We start from the raw sequence: 13,255 nt of genomic DNA, 5'->3' as shown, positions 1-13,255 counted from the left end.
TGATGAGGGCAACGAATGTATAAGGGTGCTTTACTCAATTGATGTATGTATGTATTGTGATAAGAGGTATATGAGCCCCAATAAAATTTTTTTAAACAATAAGAAAAATGCAGTGCATTTTTCATACAATTAAGTGGATCCATTTTAAGGACCAGGCCTTTATTTAAATATGTGTGCTTCCTACATTTCTCAAATTAAAATATATACTAATATTTGGTATAATATTAAAATATCTACTTGAGTCACAGGACCTTGACCATATTTGATATTTTTTTTCCTGTAGAAATGGCAATCTCCTATGGTTCAGCCTAACACGAAGTGGTGTGTGACAGATGAGCTCAGAGGCCTGCTGTGGCAAATTATAGAACTCGTAACACTATTTCAGTACCCGGGTCTCTTTCTGGAAATATTCTAGTCCATCATTCCCAAATTAGGTTGTCACTGAAAGAGCCATATACCAGGGGGAGTCTCAATGGGCATGCTTGTATATTTTGGTAGTAACAACAACTAAAAACAGTACATATAGTCATAAGGAGGAGCCTGGGTCTCATAAAACAGAATTATCCACTCCTGCAAAGATTGCCACCTAGAAACCCCTACGTGCTAGTTCTAGTCTGGCCTGTGGGTTGTTATCAGTCAAAATCCACTCCATGTCACCTAATGCCAAATCCTGACCCTGTTGTAGGAGAGTCCACTTCAACGTGGAGCCACTCTCTGAGAGTGGGCACATCTGTCTCCTAGAGTCCTCCAGGTGCTTTGTCTTTATTGAAACCAAGTGGCACACCTTTCTCCCAAAGAGCGGGTTTGATGCACTTTGAACACTGTGTCTCCAGGAATCCCTCAGGCCTCGGAACAACAACAAACAAAACAAAACTAGAGCAAGACCTGGGATGCTGAGTGAAAATTATGGATACACGGTGCGAATGCTGGCCACAGAAGCAGCTGGAATTCCCGCGGCCGCCGTGCTGGGAGCACTATACAGAGACAGGAAGGGGCGCCGGGCTAAGGAAGACTCGCCAATCCCTTCCCCAGTTCATCCGTTCAAGGGAGAAGGGAACGCACTGATTGCCCTTATTCATAACCCTCCAAGGAAAGAATCCAGAAGTTGATCCTCCACTGGACAGCAAAGGTGAACATCATCTAGTGACTTGGTAGAAAAGGAATTCCAGAAATTCAGAAGATAAGAAGAAGAAGAATCCAGCGCTCTGGCTATTACATGCCTGCCCAATGACCAAGAAATGGTATTTTTACCATATGACCCAGTAATACCAATACTGAATGTATACCAAAAAGAAACAAGAAACAGATCACGAACAGATGTGTACTCCCCCTGTTCATTGCAGCACAGTTCACAATAGCAAGAAGCTGGAAACATCCTAAATTCCCATCTGTCGGAGAATGGACAAAAAACTCTGCTTTATGTACACAGTGGAATACATACAACACATCCCTGAAAAACAGCAATGACGCCATGAAACATCTCAAGACATGGCAGGATCTAAAGATATATGCTGAGTGCCGTTAGGCCATCACAAAAGGGCAAACACTGTATGCGTCCACCGCTGCAGGAGCAAGCAGCAGAACGGGCATCCAGTCTGCTAGCCAGGGGGGCCAGAGGGCCTGATAGAGAGCTTGCCTGATGCCAATGAACCACACACCATCTGTGATAAGTAAGCATTTTCAAGGTCATTTTGCCAGAGGGTGCCGCATGTCACCTGGGATCAAAACATCTGGGAAACACAAATGCATATTTGTTGGTAGGAAAAGAGGGAGGACTGACTTCCAGCTTGGGTGGGGAGAGAATGACTGAAAATGCTTTTGGAGACCCTAGGGGGTGAATACGTATGGTGGTATGCACCAATGGGCTACATTGACCCGGGCTTCTGGGTGCAACCTGGGCACCCAAGCCAGGTGCCCGTGGAACGCTGTAACACTGAATCTTGGAGCTCCCGTGGCTGCATCAGTGAGCTCCGAGGCGGAAACTCCTCTAGGGGAACTGACTCTACCTCAGACACACTTGTGACCTGAGGACTCAAGTCGGACAAGACATGGTGTCTGAGGAAGCAGAAGGCAGCTATACCAAGAGTGTGGAACTGTTGGTAGGCACACAAACATGGTCTTGCTATATCACTGCCAGATACGCCGTATTAAGATATGCATTATTCTGGCAGCCCTGTCACGGACATTCTCAGTGCTTACTATTGTAAATTTCCCTGACAATTAGCCCCCATTGTTTGTGTAAATCACATCCAGCCATGAAAGGATTCTGTACCAGTGACTAATTCAGGAACTGCGATATGGACTTAGCCTATATTAGCCCAATATCCCTCTTTCAACGTGGCTTAACAAAATTAGTACCAGGGGATAATAAAAGACAATGTTAATGGAAGATTGTTATGCCCCGGGGGATGATCCATAAGACTCTCTACCATCAAGGATTGCAGCCTTCAATATGGATTAAAACTCAATGTAAACAAATAAAAATCCTCAACTTGATCAATTGGCAACATGATCAAAGTAGAAATATCTGACTTTGACCAGGATTTACAATCAATATTGACGGAGGCGGCAGACAAGAAATCAAACAATACATTGCATTGGGTAAGCTCCTGCACAAGCCCTCTTTAAAGTGTTAATGAGCATGGATAGCGCTCTGAGGACCAGCGTGCACCTGAGGCGAGTTATGGTATCTTCAATCACCTCGTATGAATATGGAAGTTGAATACTGGATACAGAAGACCATGGGAATTTTAGTACTGGCAAAGAACATTGCAAGTGCCATGGGTTTATAAATGAACAAGTAAATCGGGTTGCTCTTTAGAAGCAAGGAGGGCGAGACTTCCTCTCACATCCTTTGGGCATGAGATCAGGAGACACCTGTCCCTGGAAAAGGACGTCATGCTTGCTCATTGAGTAGAATGCAGATGGAAGCCTTGATGGTCCTTGACCATCGTTATCAAGTGGTCAAGGGTTCCTCGTGTTCAGCAAGCTGGGTTCTATTAGCTACATAACTTAGCTTGCTAATAAACTTCATCCCAATACTAAAAAAGACTACTCTGAATTAACAGGGAGGCTTTGAAAGGGAGCCAAGGGCAGATAAAAAACAAACTAGCCAACTAATAACAACAACAACAAACACATTGATGCAGGAATGGGTCTGGGGCTCACACTAAATCCCAGCCCCAATTTAAGAACAATTGGCTCTAACATCATGGTGATACTCGCCCTCAGTAAGAGAACACAGAAGATGTGGGTGCTATAGTGAAACGTGGTGAAAAATTGAATGGTGTCTGGCTAAGAGATAAAGTACCATCTGGGGTCTTAAAGGCTTCTCTCCAAACAAGCAGCCATCTAAGTGAGATGCCAACTAAGTCCACGTGGGAGAAGAACACTATCATCAGTCACCGAAGGATTGTAAATCATGTCATCCAGAATCGAAGGAGGGAATCGTCTCAGAGGCTAAATTGTGAGAATCTGGCTTGCTGAAGGCATGGATGACAGCGGGAGCCCAAGGTATTTTTGTGGGAACTGCATAGGAAAGAAGCCTCCGGTGAACTCCCTCTCTCCATAACTGAGGGATGGGAGCAAAGTAGTTACTAAACAGAATGCATTGGAGAGATGAGTATAGATCAAAGGGATAAACCTGACTGGAAGAGTTAAAGCTTTGTCAGATGCCCCCCCCCCCTCTGACACACACTGGACCTGATCTGGTTTTCACGGTTTTCTGTATTTTTGTTTTGTTTGTTCATATTAGGGCTCATTTATCTCAGAGGTGTTATGTCACGAGGGATCACCCTCTTGAAGTTGTGCTATATGTCTTTCTGTCCTTTCTGTCCATCATATAGAATAAGTATATGAAACTCAGGATCGATGAACCTGTAAGGGCAGCAAGTAGAATAAGGGTTTTGGTGGGGGCAGGGATGGGGCTGGTGGCAAAAGGAAGACGATATCAAGGAGTTCAGGAAGAAAAAGAATGTTTGGAAACTGTTTTTCGTAGCAATTGTATAATACTACTTAAGGTGATTGAACTATGGAATGATATGATGTATGTATTAACTCCCAGTTAATAATAAATTAAAGTAAATACCAAAAAGCAAAGGTATTTTTACTGACCCTGCCAGTCACTGCTGACCTACGTGCACCGCATCACAGTTACCCATCAGATCCTCTCTGGATAAAAATTTAGATTTGTTGAAGGTCATGCAATCTTAAGGCTAAGCTTGTCACTTGAAAGGGGTGTGAAAAACAGTGCTGGTGGCTGGTAGCACCAAGGTTAGCAGTTCAACCCACCAGCTGTTCTGTGGGAGAAAGGCGGGGCTTTCTGTTCCTGTAAAGATTTATGGCCTCAGAAACCTATCGGGTCAGAGTAGAATCAATTCAATTGCAGCTAGTTGTCTGAGTTTATGCGAAAGCTAGCAACGAGATGAAGCGACAAAACTACAAGCAGAGAACTGAAGACACAAAACCAAAAAGAAGCAATAATATTTAAGTGGTTAGAGACCTTATGCCAAAGAGAAAGATACTGAAAGACAATAAAGCAAAGAAAGCGGCTCCCTCACTTTCAGATCATGGCCAGTCCCAGGTCCACTCAGTTAAGCAGGCCTAGACATCATCTTCCTGGCAATCCACGAGATGTGTCCTCGCCTTATGTGAGCGTGGTGAGCTTCTTGTCCTTGTCAAAAAGCAAAACCTACTGAGCTGTAAGGAAGCTGTTTAGTGCATCAGGAGGACAAGAAATGGGATTACTAACAGAATGCCAAACCAAAACCAAACGCATCGCCATCAAGCCAATCCCAACTCACAGCAACTCTGTAAGGCAGAGAACTACCCCTGTGCCTTTGCAGCTCTATAATTCTTTGTGGACAAAGAAGGCCTCCTCTTTCTCCTTCAGAGAAGCTGGTGGCTTGGAACTGCTGACCTTGAGGTTAGCAGCGCAACACATAACCATCATACCAGCTGAGGTTCACAGCAAACTCTGTTCCTCTTTCCATTTCTTTGCTGAGTGATTTATCGCGTGCTCTTCTTTCCTCTGTGCAGCAGGTGTGGTAACCCAGCACTTCCCTACTGCACCATCAGGGAGCCTCAGACGTGGAGGTAGCCTCTCTTTTGGAAATGCCTCTAACTTTGCAAGGCAAATCAGGAGGCTTTGAATGCATAACAAACCACTCAAAGGCTTGGGAGCTTAAAACAAGCACCATTTATTTCAGCTCACAATCCTGCAATTCAGCCATTAAGCTGATTTCAGCTTGGCAGTGGTCCAGGTCTCAACAGACTCTTAGTCAGCTGCTAGGTCAGGCGTCCAATCAGCTGGAAACTGGCGAGTCTAAAATGCCTCAGGTAGAATAGCTTATCTAACTTTAAGTGCTCTCTCATCTTTTCACAACTCCCAGACTCTCTTAGTTAGCTTAGTGTATTTGTAACCCCAAGTGAGCTGCTTACAAGGGAAGAAAAGATTATTTTCTCACAGTTCTGAAACTGAAAGTCCAAGTCAGACTCTCAGTTGTGCTGACACCTTTCTTGTCAGTAAACCTGGGTGGGGATGCTTAGATTGCATCTGTCTTCCAAAGCATGTGCTTGATCGTTCTGCATCTATGGAGCACTTTATAATCTCAGTCGTAATTAGGTTTAGGACCCACCCAACACTGGTATGACCCCAACTAATTGATGCCATCACATCAGATTTCACTCTGGAAAGTGATTATGTCACAGTCGATTAGTTTAAAACCACAAGTATAGGTTTTAAGATTCCAATCCATATTTCTGGAGGAGACAGCTCAATCCATAACACCCCCAACTTTCTTTTAAGCTGGCAATTGTGCATAGTGTCAAGAGAGCAAATGAGCTCTCGGGCTTAGAATTGGCCTAGCATCACTGCTACTGTGAGTTACAAGGTTTAGCCTGGTTCAAATGGTGGTGAAATGTACTTCATTTCTTAAGGGGCAGAACTCTAAAATCCCCTCACACGGAGTAAGAATACAGCAATGGGAGCGATTATAGCCATGTTGCAAACAATTTGTCACAGAAGTTCTTCTAAGTGCAGCAAAGAGTCTATGACCAAAGAGGCAAATAACAAGAACTAAGTGCCCTCCTTCATCTCTGGCCAACGGGGCAGAGCTCTTTTCTACCTCCCTGCTGGCTTTCCTTTCACAATGAGTTGTGGGAGCCAGATAACCCAACTAGAGGAATGGACCCACTCACTCTGGACAACAAGATGTAATAGTAGAACCTCCATTTTTCTATTAAGGACTTTGTCTCTAGTACAAATTCCAGGCACTTCCAATGTCCCAGCAAAAGGGCTTTCTCACCTGTGGTCCTTATGCAATCTGCTGTCAATTGGAGAGGATTACGAGTGAAGGCGTGGAGTTTCGTCTGTCAATCGGGTTGGAACTTGATGACCTCATTTGGGGGTGATGAAGGGATAAATAGCTCGTTGGAGGCAGAACATATGCTCACTCCCTGAGAGACGCTCTACTGACAAGACACAGGGGCCAACCTGATAGAGCCTGTGCCCTGGAGCTGGAGGAGCCACATGGAGACCCCTACCAGTGCTGAGATGCTTCTAACACCACTGGAGCCACAAGACTTCCCGCCACTAGCCTGTGATCTTCCTGCATTTGGCCTCATAGCATGTGTTTCATGAATCTGAAGAGGACTTTATAGATTGGTATTGGACATATGGGCTAATATCGGACTTATGGACTTGATCTGGACTGGGCTGGGATGTTTTCTCAATATTCAATTGCTCTTGTATATAAAGCTCTTTCTTATACATATATGAGTGTGTCTATGAATTTGTTTCTCTAGTCAACCCGGACTAACACATCACCTGAGATCAGTTCACATTGACTTCCTTGAAAACAAATTGGTCTCTCCTTTGCAGCTTGAGGAGGAAATCAATGAAAATGACAAACAAATGGAAAAATTTAGCAAGTCTCAAGTTCTGACTTCAAATTGAAGATTTAGGAAATTCAGTCAATTCAGCGTTCAACAGAGTTTGCACCAAGGAAAATTTCACTGTAAGAGGAAGCATTCTGGGAAAATCAGGCTCTGTTTTGGAATACGCACATCTTCAACAGAAGAGGAACTGAACCAAGGGTGCAGGAACTAAGGAAAGTGATGAGGACTAAATAGGCTTAGATATTTTATCAAAATCTTCATAAGCATATTCTTGTACCTCCTAGCCTCAAAGGAAGAAACATTAATGCCATGTAATGAGGTTCTCAGATCTCATTGGGATGACTCATTGTGGTGGGAACCAGAACATCCCTTGTTTCAGGCAAAGAGTTCAAGAGGATTGCGTAGGTTTCTAATTCCAATGCCTCACATAAATGTGACAATAAACTTTTAAGGCCAGAGATGAGTTTTACTCAAAATGATGCCATTGTTGGATAGAGACGAACAGAGCTTGTTTTATCACTATAATCCATCTGGAAATAAAATTTCGCTTCAACCCATAAACTGACCATAGCCATAAACTGAAGGCAACCTTTGTGGTACAGCACTCACTGTTAATTGAAAGAGTAGCAGTTCAAATCTACCAGCCACTCAGCAGGGAAACCATGTGACAGCCTGCTTCCACTAAGCTTACAGCATTGCAAGCTCTCTGGGCAGTGGTACCCTGTCCCATAGGGTTGCTATGGGTCGCGATTGACTTGATGGCAATGGGTTTGAAAGGACCCAAAGATAGATATTACACATTTTACAAGGATCTTGCTAAGAAAAAAAAATTTATTTACTCCCAATTTCTAACTTTTTCTGTTATATTTTTTAATCTGAAGTACCCATATGCACCTGACATGGCTTTCCTTTATGCTGGTTGTTGTTACGTGCTATGGAGTTGACCCAAATTTAAAGCAACTCTATATGGAGCAGGAGGAACACCGCCCTGTCACCCGCCGTGCCACCGAGGAAGCATCCTGAGTGCTGTGACCTGAGTAAAGGGTGACAGCAGGTCACCCTGATATTCCCCCCACGGCTTGCCTGCTCACAGCAGAAGCCCTCATGGGCTTGATGATAGTATGTTAGATCACAGCATGGGAGAGGCCTCAATTGTCAAAGTGCTAAGACTCCAGTCCCTGCCAAGTCGACACAAAACGTAACTACCACATAGAAGCCACAAAAGGAAAATTCTTAAAATGGTGGAAGTTCAAGGCTGAGGGAGGAACATATCTAATAAAAAAATTTTAATCACTTTAGAAGGAAATTAACATTTAACTTCCACAAATAGAGTATTTTAAGTTACTTCATGCCCTATTCTGTAACTGTCCTTTTAGTCTCTAACATTCAGGAAAATCAATGATAATCTTGTCAGTGACAGACAGCAACTTTAAGAATGGAGAGCAATAGGAGAAGGCCAGCCGATTACAGATTCAACAACACCAGGGAATCAGAACTAAATGAGCAACAGGAGCGTGAGCCATTTCTGCCCATGTCACCTCCTGATGAAGCTTCAGATGCCTAGTGTTCATTTTATTTATCACCTTGCTTAGGCTATGTATGGTTCCCAGTGGTCTGACCAAAAACTATGCCGGTTTCTGTTGTGCACTGGTATGGAATGGAATAGGAAAATCCCATTATCTTTTAATTCCATTTATCCATAAACTTTATGAAGCATCCTCATATACGGTCTGTAATCAATCAGTTGAAAATGAAATTTCCCCCAGCGTGTCTCCCCCCCCCCCCCGCTGCACTCTCTCTGTCATCTGATCTATGCATTCTGCGGGTGGCTCCGGCATATTGCATGACCAATGGGTTTGGAATTTGCCAACCCTAAATTGCACGAAACAATTCCTTAAAATAAATCCATCTCTTTTTCTCTATCCTCTCTCTTTCTGACTTATTTCACACATTAAGGTCACTGAAGCCATCTTTCTAGGAGAGTAAATGAAATCTTAGCTCCAGAAGGCTAGAGAATTTGGGGACATCCACATGGCCAGCATCAGGGTACATGTGTTGCAAAATAATAACTATGGAAATAACTAAATGTGACCACCTACATTTGGCCTTCTTTGCTTAAAAATGTCAGAAGACCCAAACCACATTGTAAATTCTATTAATTTAGAAATAAGAGTTTTGCTCTGGTACCATTTGGTCCTTATAAAACATTGTTGATCTCAGGAGTTAAAAGCGTCATGTGGCAAACATTAAAAGTCCTGTTATACAGAAAGAAATCCAAAATAAAACCAGGTTGTCTCAAAGAGTCACATAGTTAAGCTGGTTCTGTTCATTTCATTTATTATCGTTTCAACTCTTAAGGAGTGAAGTCTTGTAGGGAATAAGCAGGGATGGAGACAGAGGAAACAGCTGCTCATAGAAGGTAGGAAGGTGGTGTTCCATGTACACTCCCCACCGAATTCCCACCTCCAGGAAGGAATCCTATAACACTAGGGTTTCTTTGAAGATCTTACTCCACGTTTCTCCCTTTCCCTATCCATTGATTCCTTTAGGTTTCCAACTGCAGAGATAAATGAACTTGGTCGGCTGCCCAGGATTTTATAAACTAACCACATATGTCTATGCCAGGGAAGTTGGAAGAGAGTAACAGGAAGAGATCCATGTTTGTACCCATTCCAAAGAAAGATGACCCGATAGCATGCGCAACTTATAGAACAATTCTCTTTGATATCACATACAAGTAAAATTTTGCTCAAGATCATCCAACAACAGTTATAGCAGTACATTGACAGGGAGCTGCCAGAGGTTCGGGCCACATTCAGAAGAGGATGTGTAACAAGGGATATTATTGCTGGTATCAGATGGACCTTGGCTGAGAGCAGAGAATACCAGAAAGATGTTTACTTGTGTTTTATTGACTGTGCAAAGGTATTCAACTGTGTGGATTTTAGCAAACTGTGGATGACCTTGAGAAGAATGGGAAATCCAGAACACTTCATGGTGCTCACTCGGAATCTGTACATGGAACAAGATGGGGGAGTGTTGCATGCTTTAGTATTAGGAAAGGTGTATGCCAGATTTTTGTCCTTTCATCATACGTATTTAATTCATATGCTGATCAAATCACCAAAGAAACTAGATTATATGAAGAAGAATGTGACATCAAGATTGGAGGAAGGCTTATTAACAACATGTGATCTGCAGATGATGCAATCTTGCATGCTGAAAGTGAGGAGGACTTGAAGTACTTGCTGATAAAAATCAAGGATTACAGCCTTCAGTATGGATTATAACTCAATGTAAAGAAAACCCAAATCCTCACAACTGGACCAATAGATTTCATTATGATAAATGGAGGAACTTTTGAAATTGTCGAGGATTTTGTCTTGCTTGGATCCATAAGCAACGATCATGGATGAATCAGTCAAGAGACATAATAATGCATTGCACTGGGTGATTCTATTGTATGAGACTTTACAGAGTTTTGAGAAGCAAGGAGGTTACTCTGAGGACTAAGGTTCACCTAACTCAATCCATGTTCTTCTCCATTGCCTCATGTGCATGTGAAAGTTGGACATTGAATAAAGAAAACCAAAGAAGAATTTATGAATTTGAGTTGTGGTGCTGGAGAGAATATTAAACGGTTAATAGACTAACAAAAGTACAAACAAATCTATTTTGGAAGAAGCACAATCAGAATGCCCTATACAGGCAAAAATGGCAAGACTTTGTCTGAAATACTTTGGACATTTTGTCAGGTGAGACCAGTCCCAGGGGAAGGGCATCATGATTGGTAGAGGGGCAGCAAAAAATAGAAAGTCCTCAAGGAGATGAATGACCCAGTGGCTGCAACAATGTGCTCAAGCATAGGAACAATTGTGAGGATGGTGCAGGACAGGGCAGTGGTTGGTTCTCTTGTGTATAGTATTGCTTTGGGTCAGAACTGACACAATGGAACCTAATGATGCATTTGTTAGAGGTTATTCAGGGTGTTACGCAGGATTCTCTCTCTCTCTCTCTCTCTCTCTCTCTATATATATATATATATATATATATATATATATATAGAGAGAGAGAGAGAGAGAGAGAGAGAGAGAGAGAGAGAGAGATTTATACAGCATAAAGATATATAACAGCTAATTAGTCCACACAGAAAGAGGGCTCAGTTCAACTCACTTCCATGGAACAATTAATAGACTGGAAGTCCTTCAACTCATGAGGGCTGCTGGGTGCAAGGTCAAGGAAGTGGACAGCTGAGTCTTCCCTGGAGCAATGCAGGCAGAGTTTCCCACAGGCAGCAAACAGCAGGGCAGGTCACCAACAGTCAGCATCTCAGGAGCTTAGCAAAGCAGGCCTGGATAGGATATCAAACGCAAGCAATGCAAGGTGACAGGATCAACCAGCCTCAAGTTCAAGCATTGTACACACCAGCAGTGTGGCAAATCAGGTCCTGAAGGAACCTCAAGCTCTAGCAATAAATCCACAGGTTGGCTGTCCCACGGGTAGTATAGCTCACAAGTTGAGACAGAGAACTAGCTAAAGCAGCTGCAGGCTGGTCGGGTCACTAGAGAGCAAGAGAGAGGCAGGGCGGACTTGCTGAGCTATTTATCTCTTTTCCCTCCAATAAAACTACCACCTGATTAATCCCACGTGTTTCTATTGACCAAATTGGCACAATAAACCTACCATCACACAGGAGATGCTATGAAATAATAGTACTCTCCATTCAAATATTATTTTATAGGTGATAATTTCCCAGTTTGTTCTCTGGGAATTGTTCAAAGCCTGCAGTTTACCTCAGCTAAACCAAGGACTTTATGCAACACAAATCTCAAAAAACTAAAAATGGGGATCCAGGGTAAGAACATGAGTATTTCTATGTGAACATCAGTGTTCATAATGTCATTTTTCATAATGTTCATTGTTTATAATGTCACAACAAGCCAAAGGACAAACATACCACACACATGGACCAAAAATAATCTAAGACTCACTATCTTATTCTATAATATACTAAAATTTCTTCTACTATATTAAAATGACTATCTTAAGTCCTTTCTGAAAAATCCACTAAATATGAAACATATAAGTTTTAATATTGTTTACATTCTGTATGGATGATCTAGGACCCCACAGGAAATAAATGGCACCTTCAAAACAAATTTACTGAAGGGAAGTCAATTTAACAATATTTCATAAGCATAAAAGGGACTACAAAAGCTAGTAATGAAACTGAAGAATTTTTACCAACACCTTCAGTCAGAAATTGATCAAATATGAAATCAAAATGCAATGATAATTACTGGTTATTGGAACGCAAAAGTTGGAAACAAAAAGGAAGGAACAGTAGCTGGAAATACGGAATTGGTGATAGAAACAACACTGCAGATCACATGACAGAATTTAGCAAAACCAGCTATTGGTTCATAGCAAATAAGTTGTTTTCAATAATACACCCAGACATCTTCAGATAGAATACACAGAAATCAAATTGCCTATATCTGTAGGAGGAGATGCTGGAGAAATTCAATATCAGCAGCTAAAACCAGGCCAGGGGCTGACTGTGGAACAGTTCCTACATGTGAATCCACTCTTCAGATGTAAGTTCAGATTAAAGCTGAAGGAAATATGACCTTGAATCCATCCCTTCAAATTTCAAGAACAGCTTATTGATGCAGCGCAGCCACTGTGTCAATCCATCTAGTTGAGGGCCTTCGTCTTTCTTCTCTGCCCTTCCACTTGATTAAATTTGATATCCTTCTCCAGGGACTGGTTGCTCCTGACAACAAAGTCAAAGTATGTAAGACGACATCTTGCCATCCTTGTCTCTAAGGAGTACTGTGGCCTTATTTTTTCCAACACAGATTTATTTGTCCTTTTGGCGGTCAATGGAAATTTCAATGCTCTTCTCCAATACCACAATTCACATGATTTGATGTTTTCTTTATTCAATATCTACCTTTCCCGTGTATATGATGCAATGGAAATGCCATGGCTCGAATCAGGGGTACTATGTCAGTCTGGGTTTACTAGAGAAACAAATCCAGAGACATTCATATTTGTATAAGAGGGAGTTTTATTTACAAGAGCGACTTTATATTGAGAAAACATCCCAGCCCTGTCTAGATAAAATCCGTAAGTCAAATATTACACCATATATCGATACTACTCCGTAAATTCCTCTTTAGACTCATGCAGTCATGCAATGAGGCCAAATACTGGAAGATCACAGCCCAGGGGGTGGAAGGTCTTGTGAATCCAGTGATGGTAGAAGCATCTCAGTGCTGATGTGGGTCTTCACGTGGCTCCCCAGCTCCAAGGCTCTAGCTACCATCAGCCTGCCTCCATGTGGCTTGTCAAC

The sequence above is a fragment of the Tenrec ecaudatus genome, chromosome 2 (genome assembly GCF_050624435.1).
Source record: "Tenrec ecaudatus isolate mTenEca1 chromosome 2, mTenEca1.hap1, whole genome shotgun sequence".
Lineage (NCBI taxonomy): Eukaryota > Metazoa > Chordata > Mammalia > Afrosoricida > Tenrecidae > Tenrec > Tenrec ecaudatus.
This window is presented reverse-complemented; position numbering follows the sequence as displayed.